Source organism: Aotus nancymaae, unplaced genomic scaffold (genome assembly GCF_030222135.1).
Source record: "Aotus nancymaae isolate 86718 unplaced genomic scaffold, 86718_ANA_hifiasm-v0.15.2.pri h1tg000067l, whole genome shotgun sequence".
Taxonomy (NCBI): Eukaryota; Metazoa; Chordata; class Mammalia; order Primates; family Aotidae; genus Aotus; species Aotus nancymaae.
The window spans coordinates 19,523,828-19,543,976 of NW_026988482.1; the positions used below are offsets into that span (position 1 = coordinate 19,523,828).

Here is a 20,149-nt window from a genome sequence, read left to right on the forward strand (position 1 = left end):
GCTGACTGACATTAAGAGGGAAAGATATCTTAACCACCTGTTCCCCACCAGCATTCTGGTCGCAAGAGCCAGCCTCCCTCCTGTGCCTGGGTCCTTTCATGTGGAAGAGGTGTACTGTGCTGCTCCCTGGCGAGGCCACCGAACCATGTGGAGCCGTCCGGTTGGGGAAGTAGTGAGTGGGGCTCCTCGTTGGTCTTTGGCTGGAAAGCGCTCAGCATCTGTGAGTGATCCTTGTTTAAAAAACAAGCAGGCCAGGCGCGGTGGCTCACACCTGTAATCCTAGCACTTTGAGAGGCGAGAGGATCACTTGAGCGGGGGAGCTGTAGACCAGCCTGGGCTCTGTTGGGAGACCCTGTCTCTACAAATAACAAATTGGCTGCGCATGGTGGCCTGTGCTTGTAGTCCCAGCTATCAGGAGACTGAGGTGGGAGGATCACTTGAGCCTAGAAGGTAAAGCCTGCAGTGAGCTGTAATCGCACCTCTGCGCTTCAGCCTGGGCAACAGAGCAAGACCCTATTTCTCCTATTTTCTCTCTCTCTCTCTCTCTCTCTCTCTCTCTCTCTCTCTCTCTCACACACACACACACACAGAAAGAGAGAGAGAGAAAACAAAACTATGCAGAGATCCTTTTGTTCTTATTTTCTTTTTTTTGAGACAGAGTCTTGCTCTGTCGCCCAGGCTACGGTGGGACGATCTCAGCTCACTACAACCTCCCTCTCCTGGGTTCAAGTGATTCTCCTGCCTCAGCCTCCCCAGTACACATACCACCACACCTGACTAATTTTTTTCTATTTATAGTAGGGACAAGGTTTCACCGTGTTGCCCAGGCTGGTCTTGAACTCCTGAGCTCCAACAATCCGCCTGCCTCAGCCTCCCAAAGTGCCAGGATTACAGGGGTGAGCCACCACGCCTGGCCTGCTCTTCTTATTTTCTACATGGTTAGGGAAACTTTTCTTCTTCCACATATTTGAGTCAGACCTCTAGAGATGGTAGAGTAGGATGGTTGAGTATGGCTTTGAAGCCAGAAGGATTTGGATTAAAATCCTAGTTGTAACCTTGGGCAGGTTACTTAATCTCTGTAAGCCTCCGTTTTCCAAATGTAAAAATAGGGATGATTTCGAATTCACAGCATTAGTGTGAAGATTAAATGGGAAAATTCGTGGTGCTCTTTGCATTATACCTGGCAAAATGTTTTCATCTTTTTTTTTTCTTTTTTGAGACGGAGTCTCACTGTGTCACCAGGCTGGAGTGCAGTGGCACGATCCTGGCTCCCTGAAACCTCTACCTCCTAGGTTTAAGTGATTCTCCTGCCTCAGCCTCCCAGGTAACTGGGACTACAGGTGCCCACAACCACGCCCAGCTAATTTTTTTTTTTTTTTTTGCAGTGGAGCAAGAGAGACCAAAACCTGACTTCTAACTTGAGATACAAGAAACAAGAGAATGATAGTTATAAAGGGAGTGACAAGCAGCAACTGGGACACTCCTTTACCTCCCACTTCCAACATTTGTGCTTCATAGAAAAACAACAAAAATAACAAATCCACAAAATGCAACAGCTAGAATTACAAATTTCATTCACCCAAGGGTGGTAGAAGGCAGGAAGGAAAAGTGGGAGGGTAAATGGCACAGGGAGAAAAACAAAGTATTCAAATCAGTCTGGCAACAGGAACTGGCAAATGCTAGAAAAATAGCTGCAGAAAAAAACTGTGGTCCTTTCAGACTCTTGGTGGTGTTAAAAATCCACACACTGGTGTCAAGAAGATTCCGCCTTACGTGCACCAGAGATAAAGATTCCAATTCCTGGCCGAGCATGGTGACTCATGCCTGTAATCCCAGCACTTTGGGAGGCCAAGGCAGGTGGATCACAAGGTCAAGAGATTGAGACCATCCTGGCCAATATGGTGAAACCCCATCTCTACTAAAAATACAAAAATTAGCTGGGCGTGGTAGTACATGCCTGTAGTCCCAGCTACTCGGGAGGCTGAGGCAGAAGAATTGCTTGAACCCAGGAGGCAGAGGTTGCAGTGAGCCAATATCGTGCCACTGCACTCCAGCCTGGATGATAAAGTGAGACTCCATCTCAAAAAAAAAAAAAAAAGATTTCAGAGGGCCTTTGGCAGAATGAATCGTGCATTCCCTGCCAGGGGGAGGTGAACTGGGGAAAGAGCTGCCACCGCCTCCTTTCAATCCCACCCATCCCCTGGATGGCAGGTCACTCAGGCCTGCAGTAGCCTTCAGTTTGGGTGGAGATAGATGTGGTGAAGGGAACTTCTCTGCAGAAGTTGAGCTACTCAAGGTAGACTGCAGGTAAGACTGTCTTGTGGAAGAGTCTGTTGCTTAAGAAGACCACCAAGGAGAAGAGGTGCAACTCAAAGAGTTATGCTTTGCCAGGGATCTTTGCCTTTTTGCACTGATAATGCATAAAGGAATGAGGATAGAGAAAAGGCAGCCGTGGATAATATATGAGGAGTGCATTGCTGTGAGAAAAGCCAAGGGCAAACCAAACCCAAAGGAGTAAAGCCAGTTCCTCTCTATGTTAGACAACTGCTGGTGCATTTCAATTCCTTTACTGAACCAACCATATTCAAAGCAGTAGAGTGAGTCGAGAAGAGAGAAATGCAAGAGAATAACCAGCTGACCAACACATGGGTGGGAAAGAGGCTCACAGATATTCCCTGCACGAGGAAAAGAGCCTGCAGCAAAAGACTGGATAGTATGGCAACAGTTATTCTGTGAACACTAGGGAATGGGTGAGGCTTCCTCCCTGATGACTCAAATGCCAGGTCAGCTATATCATGGAACCAAATGGCATTCACAACTTCATTAGACACAAACAAGGGGAGCACCCAAAAAGCTCTGGAGATTGATGTGAGGAAAAATTCCAGCCACGACCAAGCATCTCCACACAGTGATGGGTTATAAGTAATTCATGCTGTTACTGACTGAAGCCCAGGAATAAACACTTGGTAAAGCAAGGGTAGACTGAACCAGAACACTCCACCATCCCAAGCACAACACTGGAAAATTCTACCAACACTTGATGGCTCCCTCTCTTGTCCCCACTCCTCTATACTCTGGGGTATTCTCTGTGCCAGGACCCTGACTGCCCTTCTTCCACGCTGCTCCTCTCTTTTGCTAGATTGGAGTGTCTAGGTGGAGATGGCACAAATACCCCAGATAGAGTCTTTGATTCCCCTGGGAAGGTCTTGGAGAAAGATTTTGACACTGTCAGCCATGTCTTCACTACCCAAACTATCAAATACACAGAGGAGATAGAAGTGTCCCCAAATCTCTCATCATGAAGGACCCCGCAGCTCTGCCACCATGGCTCCAGCCTGCCCCTTCACCCACCATCAGGGGCCTACTTGGCTCCTCTGTGCCAGGCAGCCTGCTCCACCCAGGCAATTCCAGGGCTGGGGTGCTGCACCCACACTGGCCATGCCTGGGCTGCAGAGAAGGGGAGTTTTTTTTTTTAATGCAACCCTCTACCCCATTTAAAACTGATTAAATCAGATCTTGTAGGTGGAGCTCAGACATTGGATTTTTGCAAAGCTCCCCAAGTGGTCCTTCCATGCGTTAAAATTGAGAAGCAATGCTCTAAATTTGTTTTGGCCCTGTGGAAAGGGCCAAAACGAAATTTGAGCAGTGCTTCTCAACTTTAATGCTCACCCACCAATGGAGTCACTCAGTGGGGAAGGCTATATCTGTTTTGGTTATAGGAAGTCTTTAGGGTGGATTTCAGGCCTTAGGAAATGTCAGAAATCATGCACTGGAGTGAAATTCTATGTGTGTAGTGAAGGTGGAATAACGTTCATTCACTCTGAGTTCTGCTCTTGATGCCCACCAGCAAATCTCCCTGGGGAGAAGCACTCAGTGCAGTGAGTATGGGGAAGGCTTCATCTGGGTCAGAGGTCTCCTCTCATATCACAGAAGCTGCAATGGGGAGAAGCCTGCAGGGCGAATGGCAAAGCACTGACCCGCTGCTTCCTTAGGGCTTCCCTGGGTGCATGCCTTGTCAGGTTTTGGCTTCAGGTGAGGTTTTCCCACATACCCCACATTCACATGTTTCTTCCCAGTGTGGTCGCTGATGCATGCACAGCCTCTGGTGCCCACTGCAGCCTTTCTCATACTCAGTTCCCCTCAAAGGGCTGCTCCAGCCCTGCCCTGAGTTACACCATGAGGCCTCTGGCCCTGTTGAACACTCCCTGATGTAGACTCTTTGATGGGCAGCAAAGGCTGAGCTCCAGGTTAAAACTTTCCCATGCTCATTACATACATAGGATTTTTCTTCAGTATGCACTTGCTGATATTGCCTAAGATCTGAAATCTGGCTGAAAGATTTTCCACAGTTAGGCAAATCCTTCAGGGGGATCTAGCCCAGAATGTTTCCTTTGGTGGGCCATAAGGGATAGAGCTCAGAGTGAAGGCCTACCCGCACTCACATTGACAGAACTTTACCCCACTGTGAATTCTCTCTCAATGATGAAAAGCTATATGCAGAGGGAACTCTACCACATTCATCATATTTACGGCTTTCCCTTCTATGGAAACCTTGTGATGTTTAATTAAGTTGCAGTTGGAACTGAATCTTTATCCAAACCCCTTCTATTTCTGTCCTTCCTAACTTCTGTAGGTATTTTGTTTTTAATCCTTAGTTGTTTTCACATGAGATCTCTTGGTATTTATGTTTTTTCCTAAAGGATTTCCCCATATCTTCTCTAAATTGTTTTTCATTTCACAGACTGCTCCAGATTCAAACATCTGTTTTCTCCTGATATTAATGTCAGTGAATTTATCATCATATTCTGAACCAGAATCAACAGCTTGATCTAAGTTCTGTTCTCACCCAAGAATAGAAAAGGCACATACAAGAGGCATATAGGTACATTACTAAAACACTAGTGGGGCCCTTTGAGAGAGTAGGTCAGAGACCATTCTGAGACTCAGTGCAGAGAAGATAGAATGAATGGAGGATAATGAATTGAGAGCACACCAAGGAGATGGGATCAGCAAACCAACTACAAAGAATCCAACTATTGGGTAGCAAACAAGGGGAGGCTAGCAGGTGATGAGGGAAAGCCAAGACAGGAGCTCTCATGGTAGAGAACTGTATGGGGAGGAAAACTCTGTCTTCTCTTCCCGATGAGAAAGCTTACTTTGCCAACTGCCCTTCCCACCCCCTTTCTAAAGTTCTCCAGCAAAAGAGCGACCGTTGCTAATTGGGTGAGTCAGAGTCCCAGACATCACCTGGCCAACCTTATTTGGTGGACATGATAAACGTTGGTTTTAAAACTGGGACCCTCATTGCCCTCTCTTTTTGTGACTTTGTTCTTTTACTATGGGACAGGCCAGAGGGTAATAGCCTGAGATTTGGTTGCAGCCTCCAAAGGGCAGTAGAAGTCTTACTTGAGTCTGATCAGCATATACTGATCTTCATGGTTTCTTGGTATGATGATTAATGGCAGACCCTTTCATTCACTCATTTTTATTCTACAAAGTTTCCCAGTTTGGACATAAATTATGGTCATCCAAGAGCTAAACCATGTCATCAAACTCTTCTTCAGCAGAGGGCTTGAATTAGGGTGCCAACTCAGTTAATGATGAGATACAATTGGTAAGTTCCATTTCCTAAGGCTACTACTGTCCCTTGCATGGATCTCCTTTGGGAATTCAGCATGGAAGAAATGAGATTAGCAGAGCAGGAGTCAGTCTTTCTGGATCCTTGGTCAGAATACTTCATTTCTAATACAGGGCAAAAGGAGTGATTCTCTACCGGACTGGGAGGCCCAATAATTAAATGGGAGCAAGGGATGGAAATAAGAACATTCAAGCCCAGGCATGATGGCTCACACTTGTAATTCCAACACTTTGGGAGACTGAGGCAGGCGGATCACCTAAGGACAGGAATTTGAGACCAGCCTGGCCAACATGGCAAAACCCCGTCTCTACTAAAAATACAAAAATTAGCTGAATGTGGTGGTGCACGCCTGTAATCCCAGCTACTTGGGAGGCTGAGGCAGGAGAATCACTTGAACCTGGGAGGCAGAGGTTGCAGTGAGCCTCGATTGCACCACTGCACTCCAGCATGGGCAGTAGAGTGAGACTCTGTCTCAGAAAAAAAAAAAAAAAAAAAAAAAAAAGAACATTCAAAAGGAACAGTCTTTGAAAGAATGAGAAACAATACTTTCAACTGGGAGTGGGTAGAGGCCACGAAGAGGGAGCTATCATACTGTGTCCTAAACTAGAACCCTCTGCATATGAGGTGGGCCCAGAAAAGAGGAAGGAGACTCTAGAAAGACCCAGTGTGCCTACGAGTATAAGCCTACTAAGTCTCTCTGTTTCTGGTTGTTCCACCCAATTTTTACTGCACCAAAGAGCAGACAAGGAGGAATATAGGAGAGAAAGCACGAGGCATAAAAGACACTAATATAGGGCCAGGTGTGGTGGCTCATGCCTATAATCCCAGCACTTTAGCACACTGAGTCGGGCAGATCATCTGTGGTCGGGAGTTCAAGACCAGCCTGACCAACATGGAGAAACCCCGTCTCTACTAAAAACACAAAATTAGCCAGGCGTGGTGGTGCATGCCTGTAATCCCAGCTACTTGGGAGGCTGAGGCAGGAGAATCACTTGAACCTGGCAGGCAGAGGTTGCAGTCAGCCAACATCACGACATTGTACTTTAGCTTGGGCAACAAGAGCAAAACTGCGTCTCAAAGAAAAAAAAAAGACGCTAATATAGTGTTACAAAGTCCAAGTCTATCCATTAATCATGATGTATGCAAACATAGTGTTTCCTTATTAAAAGGAAGGAGGGAGACAAAGAAGAAGGGGGGAGATTTTTTACAAGAGACTTACCTATAATAAAACCAAACAATAAAAAAGGTTGAAAAGAAAAGAAGAGAAGGAAAAAGGGTATACCAAGAAAGTTCTAACAAGAAAAAAAGCTGCGTAGAATTATTAATATGAGACAAAACAGACTCTAAGGCTAAGCATTTAATGGGGATAGAATGGAATATTTCATATTGATAAAAAATGAGCAATCAATCCCTAAGTTGTTGAACAATATCCAAGTCGGGAAACCTAGAAGTTACTCTTTTTTTTTTTTTTCTTTTTGAGATGGAGCTTTGCGCCTATTGCCCAGGCTAGAGTGCAATGGTGCAATCTCGGCTCACGGCAACCTCTGCCTCCCAAACTCAAGTGATTCCCCTGCCTCAGCTTTCCAAGTAACTGGGATTATAGGCATGCACCACCATGCTTGGCTAATTTTATATTTTTAGTAGAGATAGGGTTTCACCGTGTTGGCCAGGCTGGTCTAAAACTCCTAACCTCAAGTGATCCACCTGCCTCAGCCTCCCAAAGTGCTGGGATTCCAGGAGTGAGCCACTGCGCCCAAGCAGAAGTTACTCTTAATTCTCCACCCTCTCACATCTAAAACATCAGCAAGTCCAGTTTATTCTTCTTCTAAAATACATTGTAAATCCACTCATTTCTTTCAATTTCCACAGCACCTCACCCCTGGTCCTGGCCACCATCTTCTCTCAAATGTAATCCTGCAATGGTGCCCTAATTGGCCTCCTGACAACCTCAAATGGGTTAACCTGGCCAACATGGTCTTCAGAGGGCAGGCCTCTGCCCAACTCTGACTGCACCTCTGACACTGTCACTCTCATCCAGGCACAGTGGCCTCCTTTCTGTCACCTGATCAACTCAATCAGTTACACCTTGAGCCTTTGCAGCAACTTTTCCCTCTGCCTGGAATGCTCCTCTCTCACACCTTCAGGGACACAGCAGTCTTTTAAATTTCAATTTTTAGTTTAAATGGAACCCCCTAAGAAAGGAGGGTGAAATTTTTCAATACTTGTTAATACAGAAGCATAAGAATTACTGTAATTGCCTTCCAACCTATTTGTTACCTTTATAAATAAACTTCTGATGGCAGAGACTACTAATATTAATCTTTGAAATATTGAATTATGTTGAAAACAGAGAACTGAGAGGCTGGGCCCCGTGGCTCATGCCTGTAATCCAGCACTTCGGGAGGCTGAGGTGGAAGGATTACTTGAGGCCAGGAGTTTGAGACCAGCCTGGGCAACATAGTGAGACCCCTTCTCTACAAAAAATACAAAAATCAGCTGGATGTGGTGGTGCATGCCTGTAGTCCTAACTATTAAGAAGGCTGAGGAGGGAAGACAGCTTGAGCCCAGGAAGTCGAGGACGCAGTGAGCTATGATCGCACCACAGTACTCCAGCCTGGGTGACAGAGTGAGACCATGTCTCAGAGAGAGCAAGAACAAATGCGGGTCTGGGAGAACACTAAGGATTCTCCTTCAAATAGTTCAATTTATTTCTCTGCAGACCGTTCCTTTCTTGAGATTTTCTCTTATATTTACTTGTTTAATCTCCACTAGATGGCTCTTCTATCCTGTTCGTGACTCTGTTTTCAGGACCCCGGACAGTGCCTGGTATACAGTAAATGCTCAATAACTATTGAATGATTTGTCGTAAACTTACATGTACCCTGAACCTATCAGCACAGCTTCAAAATAGAGAAGGCAAACGGATTTACAAAAAGAAATAGACGAGTGTGAGACCAATCCACCCCCGCTTAGAAACATACTAGGCAAATCCAAAACAACAAAGAATTTTAAACGCAAAAGTAAAATGAGTGCTTCTACCATCTATATTTCTGAATTATTTTTTCACAGTCTATATGTATCACTTTGATAAATGGAATTAAATTTTACTTTATGTTCCCTCCTCAAATAGTAAAATCTTTTAGTACGGTTCTATGGAGCTGGTCAAACCTGTTCAGGGGTGTTAAGTGCACACCAAGATGGAAGATGACGGGAAGGTGCATAACATTAGGATTATATTTAGGGTTATTCCATATTTTTTTGAGACAGAGTCTTGCTGTGTCACCCGGGCTGGAGTGCAGTGTCGTAATCTTGGCTCACTGCAACCTCCACCTCCCAGGTTCAAGCAATTCTCCTGCCTCGGTCTCCCAAGTAGCTGGGATTACAAGCATGCACCACTACACCCAGCTAATTTTTGTATTTTTAGTAGAGATGGGGTTTCAGCATGTTGGCCAGACTGGTCTCAAACCCTTGACCTCAGGTGATCCGCCCATCTTGGCCTCTCAAAGTGCTGGGATTACAGGTGTGAGCCACTGCGCCTGGCCTGTTTAGGGTTATTCTAAAAATCATAACTCCATAAACTTTAAAAAGTTCTATACGTGGCTACTAACCCCTTCTTCAGCTGAGACTGACTACAAGCCTCCTTCTGTCACGCAGTGTGACCAGAATTTTGTTCTGTGAGGGGCAGGGTTTACTGGACAGTATGAAGTGACATGCCAGGCTGAATTCTCTCCCTGCAGTAAACGCTACTCTACAATAAAGTGACAGGAAGATCTGACCTAAATGCCCTGCAGAGCTTCATTTCTCCCACCATCTGATTTTGTAAGGAAAAAAAAAGTGTGTGTGTGCTTCTATGTATTTTTTTTAGCATTACTCCTTAATTTAAATGTCTATTAAAAAATACTAAAGCTTAACTGGTTATCTGTGAAATATAATTTCTTTTTATTTTCTTATTTTAATTATTTTTATTTTCTCACATTTCTACAATAATAAGTACAATTTAGGTGGCAAAGAAATGATATAAATATACATGGTATCTGCCAAATCAAATTATCTGGATGAGCTAATGCCCACCCAAGGGGCAAGCTGGAGAAAGGAGGGTGCTGTTGACTTCTGGTCCATTTCTCATTCTTTCTGAGCAATGGTAAGGCCAGGGGCTGGACAGTGGGCTATTGGACAGCACTCCAGACTCGGGCCAATGTACTTGGTACTTCCATCAGGAGAGTAGTTGGCAGCTGATCCCTCCATCCACAATATCCTTTGGGCAGCTATGTTGATCAGTGTAACAGATAAGGCAACATTAATACACTTTCTCATAACTTGTCATCAGCACTAGATTTAACAGCAGCACCAGTGATTCTGTAGTGCCCTCCAAGCCCTGGAGCAGGCTAACTTATTTTTTTTTATATATAGAGTTTCGTTCTGTTGCCAGGCCGGAGTGCAGCGGCATGATCTCAGCTCAGTGAAACCTCTGCCTCCCAGGTTCAAGCTATTCTCCTGCCTCAATCTCCCAAGTAGCTGGGACTATAGGCATGTGCCACCATGCCCAGCAAATTGTTGTATTTTTAGTAGAGACAGAGTTTCACCATGCTGGCCAGGATGGTCTTGATCTCTTGACCTCATGATTCACCCACTTCGGCCTCCCAAAGTGCTGGGATTACAGGTGTGAGCCACTGTGCCTGGCTGGAGCAGGCTGACTTTAGGCATTTCTACAAACCCAAAACCTAATTTTCTTTGTTCCCTCTCTTGACTCCACCCAGGGGTGCTTTGGAGACCCAGGTAAGTTGGTGGCATAGTTTGAAGGCCAGAAAATCAATGAGCTGATGGTGTGGATTCCAGTTTGAATCTGAAGGTCTGAGTACCAGAGTGCCAATGGAGGGAGAAGAACATCTCAACTCAAGGAGTCAAGCAAAGCAAGAACTCAACCTTCCTGTGCCTTTTTCTTCTTTCTATTGAGGCCCTCAATGTATCATGCCCACCCACACTGGGGAGGGTCATCTGCTTTATTTAGCTCACCAATTCAGATGCTAATCTCTCACAGACACATCCGGAAGTAATGTTTAACCAGATATGTGGGCACCCTCTGGCCTAGTCCAGTTGACACATAAAATTAACCACCACAATGATGATAGATTAGTTTCCAAAATCCAACAAATTCTCACATCTTGACCACTCCTGGACTTAGTAGTTAATGCAAAATGATGAACCCCTTCCCTTTTTTTATGATTTTGAAAATTACATATACCATTAAGTTGGAATCCCATTTTAGAAACCTGGAGGTTTTCTGTGGAAGGGAGGTCAGGAAAGAACAGCTTGTACAGGAGCGAAGGAGTAAACGCAGCTCAGCCACAGAGGCCCATTCACTAATCCTTACTTGTATGAGCTAATCTCTTTTCTTGTTCTTTCATTCAACATATGACCACTGGTGCCAAGCAATGTGCCAGTAGCTACAGAGTGCTGTAGAGTGTACTGGTGAACACGTAAACGCTGGCATCAGCCATCTCTCATCTTATAATCTGTTTTTCTTCACAATGTCTTTAATAATGGAAATTGTTTATTGTGTGTCTCTTCCACTGAAAGGTAAGCTGTATGGGAACAAGGCCTGTGATTTTCTTCATCACCACTCTATCCCCAGCACATAGTAAGTGTTCTTATGCAAAATGAGAGGATGACTGACTGACTGACTGACTGAGTGAATGGAGATCTGACTTGTATTCTCCTTGTTGCCACTGCGTGGGTGGAAAGACACTGGGGCCACCCATCAGACTGGGGAACCCAGGAGGAATAGGTGTATGGGGACAGGGAGATGAAGTCTGCAACTCCCCATTTGGAGGATAATCAGTTGAAATGTTAATTGACTTAATTTCTTCCCTCTGTCCTGCCATGTAGGTTTCCCTTACCAGTTCAGTTAGAGGCAGTTCAAGGAGAATTTGGCATTGTTACAGCAGGAATGCAAGGAGAATAAAACAGTATTTAGTTCCGACATCTAAATAAGTTTCTTAAAACTGCACATGAGCCCAGGAGGCGGAGACTGCAGTGAGCCAAGATCGCGCCACTGCACTACAGCCTGGGCGACAGTTCAAGACTCCGTTAAAAAAAAAAAAAAAAATTAACATTAGAGTGGAAAGAAAATAATATAAGAGGAGATTTGATCTGGGACTGGGGAGAAACCTGAGGACCACAAAATACATGAGGAATCCTGAGGAGGGAGGACCTTTGTGAGGACTTTCCGAACAAAGCGAGGAGGTAGAACACAGATGTGGAGTGTGCCCAGCTTCCTGCACGTGCACGTACCATCATCACCAGCTCATGAGTTTGTATCAGTGGCCCAAGACCACCACTTACAATTGAAGTGCACCCTCCTATGGCCAGGGGCCATCTGTTGAGGGTCTTCCTTTGACAGCTGCCTGCAGCCTGCCCTTGGTCAACCAGCAGGGGAGAATTCATCTATGACCTAAGGTAGGCACAGCCCAACCAAACCACCCTATATGACAAACCACCTTTACAATAGTCTAGATCATCTTGAAGCCTAAAATAAGAATGTGGCCCTGGTGTTCTGGAGAGCAAGCAGTTCTCAAAGTATGATCTGGGGACTCCTGAAACCCCTTCAGGTGCTCCGTGAAGCCCAATCTATTTTCACAATAATTTCACAAACTATTTTCTTCAAGAACTAAGATTTTCTTTGCCTCTATTATGCTCATTTTCTATATGAGTGTATAGAGGCTATGTATTTATCAAATCCCAACAAATTAAATGCAAAAGAAAATATAACAGTCCAGCCAACTTCCATTAACCACTCTAAAGAGATTTGCCAAAAAGTAAAACAGTACCACTCTTCTAACTAATCTTTGGTTCTGGAAAATATCTTTATTTTCATTTTAAAATATTGTAAATATCTTTTCAAAAAGAACAAAATAATGTTTCCTTGCCTTTTTTCTTACCGTTCTAGAGTCAAACTATGAAGTCTTATGACTTTAATTTTAAAATAGTCTTGGGTTAGTTTAATGCCATGACACACTAATTCTGAATTGGCAATGAACAAATTATAAGCATTTATTAAACTCTGATTTAAAAAAAAAAAAGGCCTTGAGATAAGTACTGGCCAAAGGGAGCTGTCAGGTGATGTCCCAGGCCACAAGGAGCTCATGGACCCATGGTGGGAGCAGGTACCACCCCCTGTACCACACAGGAATGCATCTCACACAACAAAGAGGGCTGGAAGAACAGGAAGAGGAGGAGAGAGGAGCGACCCTAACAGCCCATGGGGTGTAAGGGAAGGCCTTCTAGATGGACAGTGGTGGAAGTGATTCTTCAAATAAGGATTTTGTTTGGTACATCAGTGGTTTTCACATTCTAGAACTTGTTAAACACGGAGTCCAATACTGCTTTCCCAGAGAATTATAAGCAGCGTATCTCAAATGTGAAAAAAAGTTGTAAATAATGTAAATATTAACATGTAATGAACTTATTATTGTATTTGAGTGAATTAATGGATATTTTTAAATGTCTACCTTATTTATAAGTCAACACCACGAAGTTCTTTGCAGTCCCAAATAATTTTTAGGAGTGTCAAGAGTTTTTGACCAAAGAGGTTGAAAACCTCTGATCTAGAAGGATGGTTTTCTAAGAGTAAAAGCACAGCAACCAACAACAACCAACTCTGCACTTGGGTGAGAATGAATAGAACCAGAAGACGACAGCTCGAAGCCAGTATAGTAGAGAAAACCTGCTTATTGCACCTGCTAAACTGCAAACACCCAAAGGGCTCATGTCTAGCCTACTTGCATCTAACTCACTGCCTGGCATTCAGCTGGCACAAAATGAATATTTGTTCCATCAGTATCTATACATCTTGAGATGTGTTGAGCTTGAAGTGTCTGTGAGACATCTTGAGAGAGACAAGTAGGGAGATAAATGGAGTTCACTGAAGTAGATATACAGATGTGAAAGTCATCAGCTTATAAGAAGTGGGGAAGCAAGGAGTAGGTGAGCGCATCTAAAGAGGGAGAGTGTTAAAAGTGAACTGAAAAGGTCAGGGAAACCCTTGGGAACACCAACATTTAAGAGGTGGATGAAGGAAGAGCTCAGCCCATTTTGAGAGCCCAGATGTTTGATGCTATATACTAGGAAAGTTGTGTCAAAGAAGTAGAACTGAGAAAGTATGTTATTACTGAAGTAAAGACAGAAGAGAAGTGCAATAGATTAAGAGTGGTCCTGTGACAAGCACCGTAGCTTGGCTTACCCAACATCTTTTCTAACTCTTTCTCCTGGACTTCCTTCATTTCAAAAGTGTGGCTGTTGTAGCTGGGTGTGGTAGCTCATGCCTGTAATCCCAGCACTTTGGGAGGCTCAAGTGGGAGGATTGCTTGAGCCCAGGAGTTTGAAACCAGGCTGGGCAACATGTGAGACTACATTCCACAGTTTTTTTTTAATTAGCCAGATGTAGTGACACATGCCTGTAATCTCAGTTACTTGGGAGGCTGAGGTGGGAGGATCATTTGGGCTGGGGAGGTCGAGGCTGCAATGAGCCATGATCATGCCACTGCACTCCAGCCTGGGCAACAGAACAAGATCCTGTCTCCAAAAAAGTGTGGCTGTCCAATATGGTAGCCACTAGCCACATATGGCTAGTTAAATTCAAATTAATTTAAGTTAAATAATATCAGAAATTCAGCTTTTCAGTCACACTAGCCAGGTTTCAAGTGTTGTCGCTACATGAGGCTAGAAGCTATTCTAGTGGAGCAAGTAAAGAACATTTTCATCATCACAGAAAGCTTTATTGGAAAAAGCTGCTCTAGAGGTTGGAAACCTAAAATGGGTCTCCCAGATTCTCTTAGAACTAGAAGTGGCCAAACGCACAGCGCTAATGTGTAGGAGAAAGTCTTTGACGAGGCATCTCTTACCAAATAATTTTTTTTTATTAAAAAAAAATTTTGGCCTGGCATGGTGGCTCACACCTGTAATCCAGCACTTTGGGAGGTCAAGATGGGCAGATCACGAGGTCAGGAGATAGAGACCATCCTGGCTAACACGGTGAAACCCCGTATCTACTAAAAATACAAAAAATTAGCCAGGTGTGATAACACATCCCTGTAGTCCAGCTACTCAGAAGGCTGACACAGGAGAATTGCTTGAACCTGGGAGGTGGAGGTTGCAGTAAGCTGAGATTGTGCCACTGCACCCCAGCCTGGGCAACAGAGTAAGACTCCGTCTCAAAAAAAAAAAATTCTATAGATGAGGTCTTGCTGTGTTGCTCAGGCTGGAGTGTAGTGGCTATTCACAGGCACAATCATGGTGCACTGCAGACTTATTGGCTCAAGTGATCCTCCTGCCTCAGCCTCCAGAGTAGCTGAGATTACAGGTTCATGCCACTGCATCCCACTCAAATAATAGTTTTTTAAAAATGTATGTATAGCTCACATTTATTTCAGTGTTTAATATTAGCAATGTTTTGGGTCTTTATTTAAAATATTGATGATGTTTTTGTGGCCAGAAATACATCACAGGGACTTAACTCATTTATATCAATTAGCCTATGATAAAATTGGTGGTTATATGTCGTTTCACTTAAAGTCACAGTTTCCAAGAACCTAACAATGACTTTAAGTGAGGGCTTGCCCTGTACATATTTTTTTATTTTACATATATCATATATAATTATATTTTTATTTTATAACATATTAAATAACCTTATATTATTACATATTGTCTTGTAAACAGTATTATATTATAATATGTAAACATTCTATATATGATGTTTCTCTGGAGAACCCTAATACAAATATGTGCATGTAATAACAGGCTGAACTGATGAAGCTGACACTCTAGAAATTGCTTGGTATAATGTAAACTGGAGGAAGAAATCCAAAGCCACAGATAGAAGCCAGCTATGACATGTTTGTTTTCCAAACAGGGCTTGCAGAAATTTTTAGAGGTTGGTATTTGCTACGGGTTTTGAGACTGGAGGACATCACAGCAGAGCAGAATTGTTCAGAACAGGTTGGATGATTAGGATTAATCAGGTGAAACAGAATGCTAACGATAGGTCTAGAAAAGTCCTAAAAGAAAAGATACATAAAGTCATTGGAGGCATTTCTTTTAGAGAAGAGTTGTAGCATTTACGCTAGTCCAAGAAGCAAAGAGGAAGCAAGCCAAATTCCAACACACAACTGACCTTTTCACAGAGTAGTTTCTGTTAGAGCTTTACTCTCCAAACCTTATTTTTCATCCTTCTCAGTGAGCTTGATGACAATGACTGAAAAATCCAGTCTCTTCTAACCTCAAACAATACTTAGAGAAATATCACAGAATTTGCTTCATGTTTACCACCTTTCCAAGTTCTGACAGCTTCTGGGGTGAAAGAAGCCAGAAATGACAGGGAATTAGGATGAAAGGGGAACAGGCTCAACTCATTTCTGGTGAACAACCCCTGGGGCTAGCCATATGCCAGGCCTTGCTGGTAGAGGGAAAAAGGAAACAATATTCCTGCCCACCTCTAATTGGGGAAAACCAGCCTGGCCCTCCAGAATGCTTATACTGAGGGAAGATGAAACATCTCACTTTGGGAGTTCTGCACACTTAATGAAACATATGTGTGTGGAGCACCGGTGTTACTGGGCAGGCATAGAACATTTTCATCATCACAGAAAGTTTTCTAGATATTATTAGATACTTCTAGGTACTATTAGAACATATGGGCTTAGCCACAGAAGAGCTCCAAGGGCATATGGTGGCATCCTGGATGCCTCATAGGTGAAGGGAATTTAAAACTTCACTAGGGCATCAGCTTCTCCTTGGCTATTGTCCGCTATACAACTAAGAAATAATGAATGTAAGTATTACCTATTTCCTAAATTGATGGAAGAACAGGATCACCATGGGACATTATGGTGGCTTAAGGGCACACAAATTGTATGCATCTGAATAGAGACTGAATCACTGTTTTTGTTAATTTCCTACAGCCTACAACAGGAAACAACCTGTATTTAAATAACGACTCCCACCCCTACCCAGCAATTTGATCATGTTGTTCCTTCTGCCAGAAATGCTCTTCCCTCTTCCTCAAGGCCCAACTCAGTGCTATTCCCTTTTAAGTTGCCTCTAGTCCCTTTCAGGATTAATCCCTTCTTTGGCTTTCTGAACTTCTCTTATGCAGGGTATCATATACCGACTTTATTAGTCACTGGTCTCTACCTGCCCTTGCCCTTGACATTTCCAAGGTCCAGGGCTTACTGCCTTCTCCCTGGAATTCAAACAGTTTTTTGCATAGATGTCAAAATAGGATGTGCCAAAACTCTCACCTTACCTCACTCAATCCTCCCAGCTCTGAGAGGGTAGCAGGCATAGATATTTTTTCCATTTCATAAATAAAGTAACTTAAGACTCAGAATGTATACATAACTTGCCCAGGGTCACAATCCCAGCTGGTAAGTGGCAGAGCTAGATTCTGCCATATTTACAGGCTGGAAAGAAATTCCAGTCTATGTTTGAGACCCTTTTGGAAGAATCTGGATTTCAAATCTGAGGTCTGAGAAAACCCAGAAACTGCTAGATTACAACCTATGATATCAAGCTTATTTTTTCCAAGAAAAAAGAACATGTTTTCAGAGAATCAAGCTCAGAGACCTGGGTTCCTATCTCTCCAAGAGCCTGTTTCCCCATCTATAAAACAGGAAGGTAGCAACTCTAAGGATCCTCCCTGAGTGCATGCTAACAACTTTGGTGTCTGGGAGCTGTGGGTAGGCTAGCCTGAAAATGCTCCTTTCTTTTCACAGATTTGCAGCAGGAAGGGCCAGCAGCCGAGCTGTAGGGCCGGTGGGGAGACTGGGACAAGGACAACAGACCCCAGGACAGGGATTTAGTCGGAACAGAGTACGGGAGTAGGATGGCTCAACCCTCCTTGCCCCATCCCCAGAACAATGGTGTAGAACCCCCAGGAAGGAAGCACTTAGAGCAGGGGCAGTACTGTGTTAGGAGGCGGAGGCCTGTGGGGTCTCAAATGCCATCGCTAATGCACTGGGTCCCCAGTAGGTCATAGGCCTGTCTGTCCATTTATGTCATAAGGGAGAATCCAAACCAGTGCCAATGGCAAGTAGGGGCAGTCTGGGGCCACAGCTCCCACACTGGGGTCCCAGATGGCTTGCCCACCAGCAGTTGCCTGGGACAAGTCCTGAACTAAAGAACATCATCAGAAGCAATTTGTATTAGTCCATTCTCACACCGCTATAAAGAACTACCTGAGATGGGTAATTTATGAGGAAAAGAGATTTAATCAGCTCATAGTTCTGCCAGCTTAACAGGAAGCACGACTGGGAGGTCTCAGGAAATTTACAATCATGGCAGAATGCGAAGGAGAAGCAAGCACCTTCTTTATATAGTGGCAGGGGAGAGAGAGAGAAGGGGGAAGTGCCACATGCTTTTAAATGATCAGATCTCATGAGAAGTCACTTACTATCCTGAGAACAGCAATGGGGAAATCTGTCCCCATGATCCAATCACCTCTCACTGGGCCCCTCCTCCAATTTGACATGAGATTTGGGCAGGGACAAAATCCAAACCGTATCACCACCTGCTCGGTGGTCTGTGCATACTTGAAACAGGTTTCCATTTCCCTCTAGGAAGCTCAGAGGCCTGTGGGGTTTGGTGGTTTACTCACCTGAGATCAGCTCCATTTCCCTCTAGGAAGCTCAGAGGCCTGTGGGGTTTGGTGGTTCACTCACCTGAGATCAGCTCCCCGAGGGAGTCCCTGAGACCCCAGCATCCAGAAAATCCTTCCTTTTACCAAGTCACCCCCGAGGCTATGTTTGGTGATCACCGCTGATCCTCCCTCCTCTCATAACACGGCCTGGCACACCACTGGCAGGAAGAAACCCGAAAGGAATTAAAAAACAGGATAAATGGAGGTCAGAGAAAGCATCTTGCAATAGAAAGAGGGGAAGGAGAAATGCTCTAAAGACCAGAAATCAAAGCCTAACTTACTCTTCTCAGCCAGTAAAATGTTACTCAGTTACTAAGCTGTTTGCCAAGCCTCAGGATCCTCATCTGCAAACTAATAATCCTATGATACTGTTGTAGAGGCACTGGGAGTGCAAAGCAGATAAGCAGCTGTAAGGGATGTCCATGTCTTGTTCCCTCCAAGCCCCTCAATATAGCCGGCCACCACAGGCAACTTTCTACAACCCATACTGATCAGATCATTCTCTGTTAAAAGCCTTCCACAGCAACCTGGATCAAGGACATGTTTCTTAGAGGCGAGAGTGGACTTTGTGTTGGATGCCATGAAAACAATGGTGGCCTGACCATACGGTACTATCCTGCTAAGGAAACAGCCAATAGTTAGTGTCAGGGAACTCAACTGTGAACCAGAGAGATACGGTATCAGCCAAGATGGGGCTTACAGTACAGCAGGGAGGCCAGTAAGTGGATAGTGTGAATGGAGTGTGACAAATAAGGACCATAACCTATTGGTTATGGCAATAGCATAGCATGGCAGGCCACCACAGGAGCAAAAAGGAAGCTACACCTAATCGAAGTGAGGGGCAGGAAAGCCTTCCTAGAGAAACAGCTTCTTGTCAGTGCTTTGAAGGATAAGGAGTTTTTGAGGTGAAAGGAGAATCTCACCATTCTCTTAGTTAGAGCTTGGGCCCCATTCACTCCCATTCACAGTGGCTGGAGTTTTCTGCACATATCACAGCAAGTACCCCCACCCCATGTGTCTAGGGCCCCACCTTCTTTTTACGGTGTGTAGGAGTGTTCTGGCTATTGAAAAGGGACTATCCACATAGATGATGTCAGAAGTTCTGAGCAGTTTGGAGGCAGAGACTCTCCAGACCTTCTGTGCTCCGCTCTTTGTGTGTTTTGTTTTTTGTTTTTTTTTTGAGATAGGGTCTTGTTCTGTCTCCCAAGGTGGTGTGCAATGGCACAAACACTGCTCACTCACTGCAGCCTCAAACTCCTGGGCTCAAGTGATCCTCCCACCTCAGCCTCTGGAATAGGTGGGACTACAGGTACATGCCACCATGCTTGGCTACATTTTAAATTTTTGTAGAGACAGAGTTTCACCATATTGCCCAGGCTGGTCTAAAACCCCTGGCTTCAAGTGATCCACCCACCATGGCCTCCCAAAGTGTTGGGATTACAGGTATGAGCCACTATGCCCAGCCTCTTTGTGGTCTTAAATCCAGGAAGTTCCTGGGTACACACTTCTCACAGCTGCCCTAACTCCAAGCAGGATTTAACATGGGAAGTGATAGTGATGATGCAGAGCAGCACAGTAATAGCTATAGATGTTCTCTTTTATTATTATTACATACATATAGGGCAAACGTGGCAGACCTTAGCGATAACATGGATACAGGGGATGAACTGAGAGGAAACAAGGATGGTAAACACAATACTAGAGAACACCTATAATACTTAGGATGTGTCAGGCACCATTCTAAATGCTTTATGTATTTTATCTCATCCAATCCTCACAACAACTCTATAATTCAAGTATATTATTATCCCCATTCT

General features: G+C 44.2%; 1 pseudogene; it reads right to left on the reverse strand.

The window, feature by feature from the left end:
- Positions 1-2,088: 2,088 nt before the first annotated feature.
- LOC105729850 (etoposide-induced protein 2.4-like) lies at positions 2,089-3,292 on the reverse strand (annotated as a pseudogene).
- Between the last annotated feature and the right edge of the window lie 16,857 nt (positions 3,293-20,149).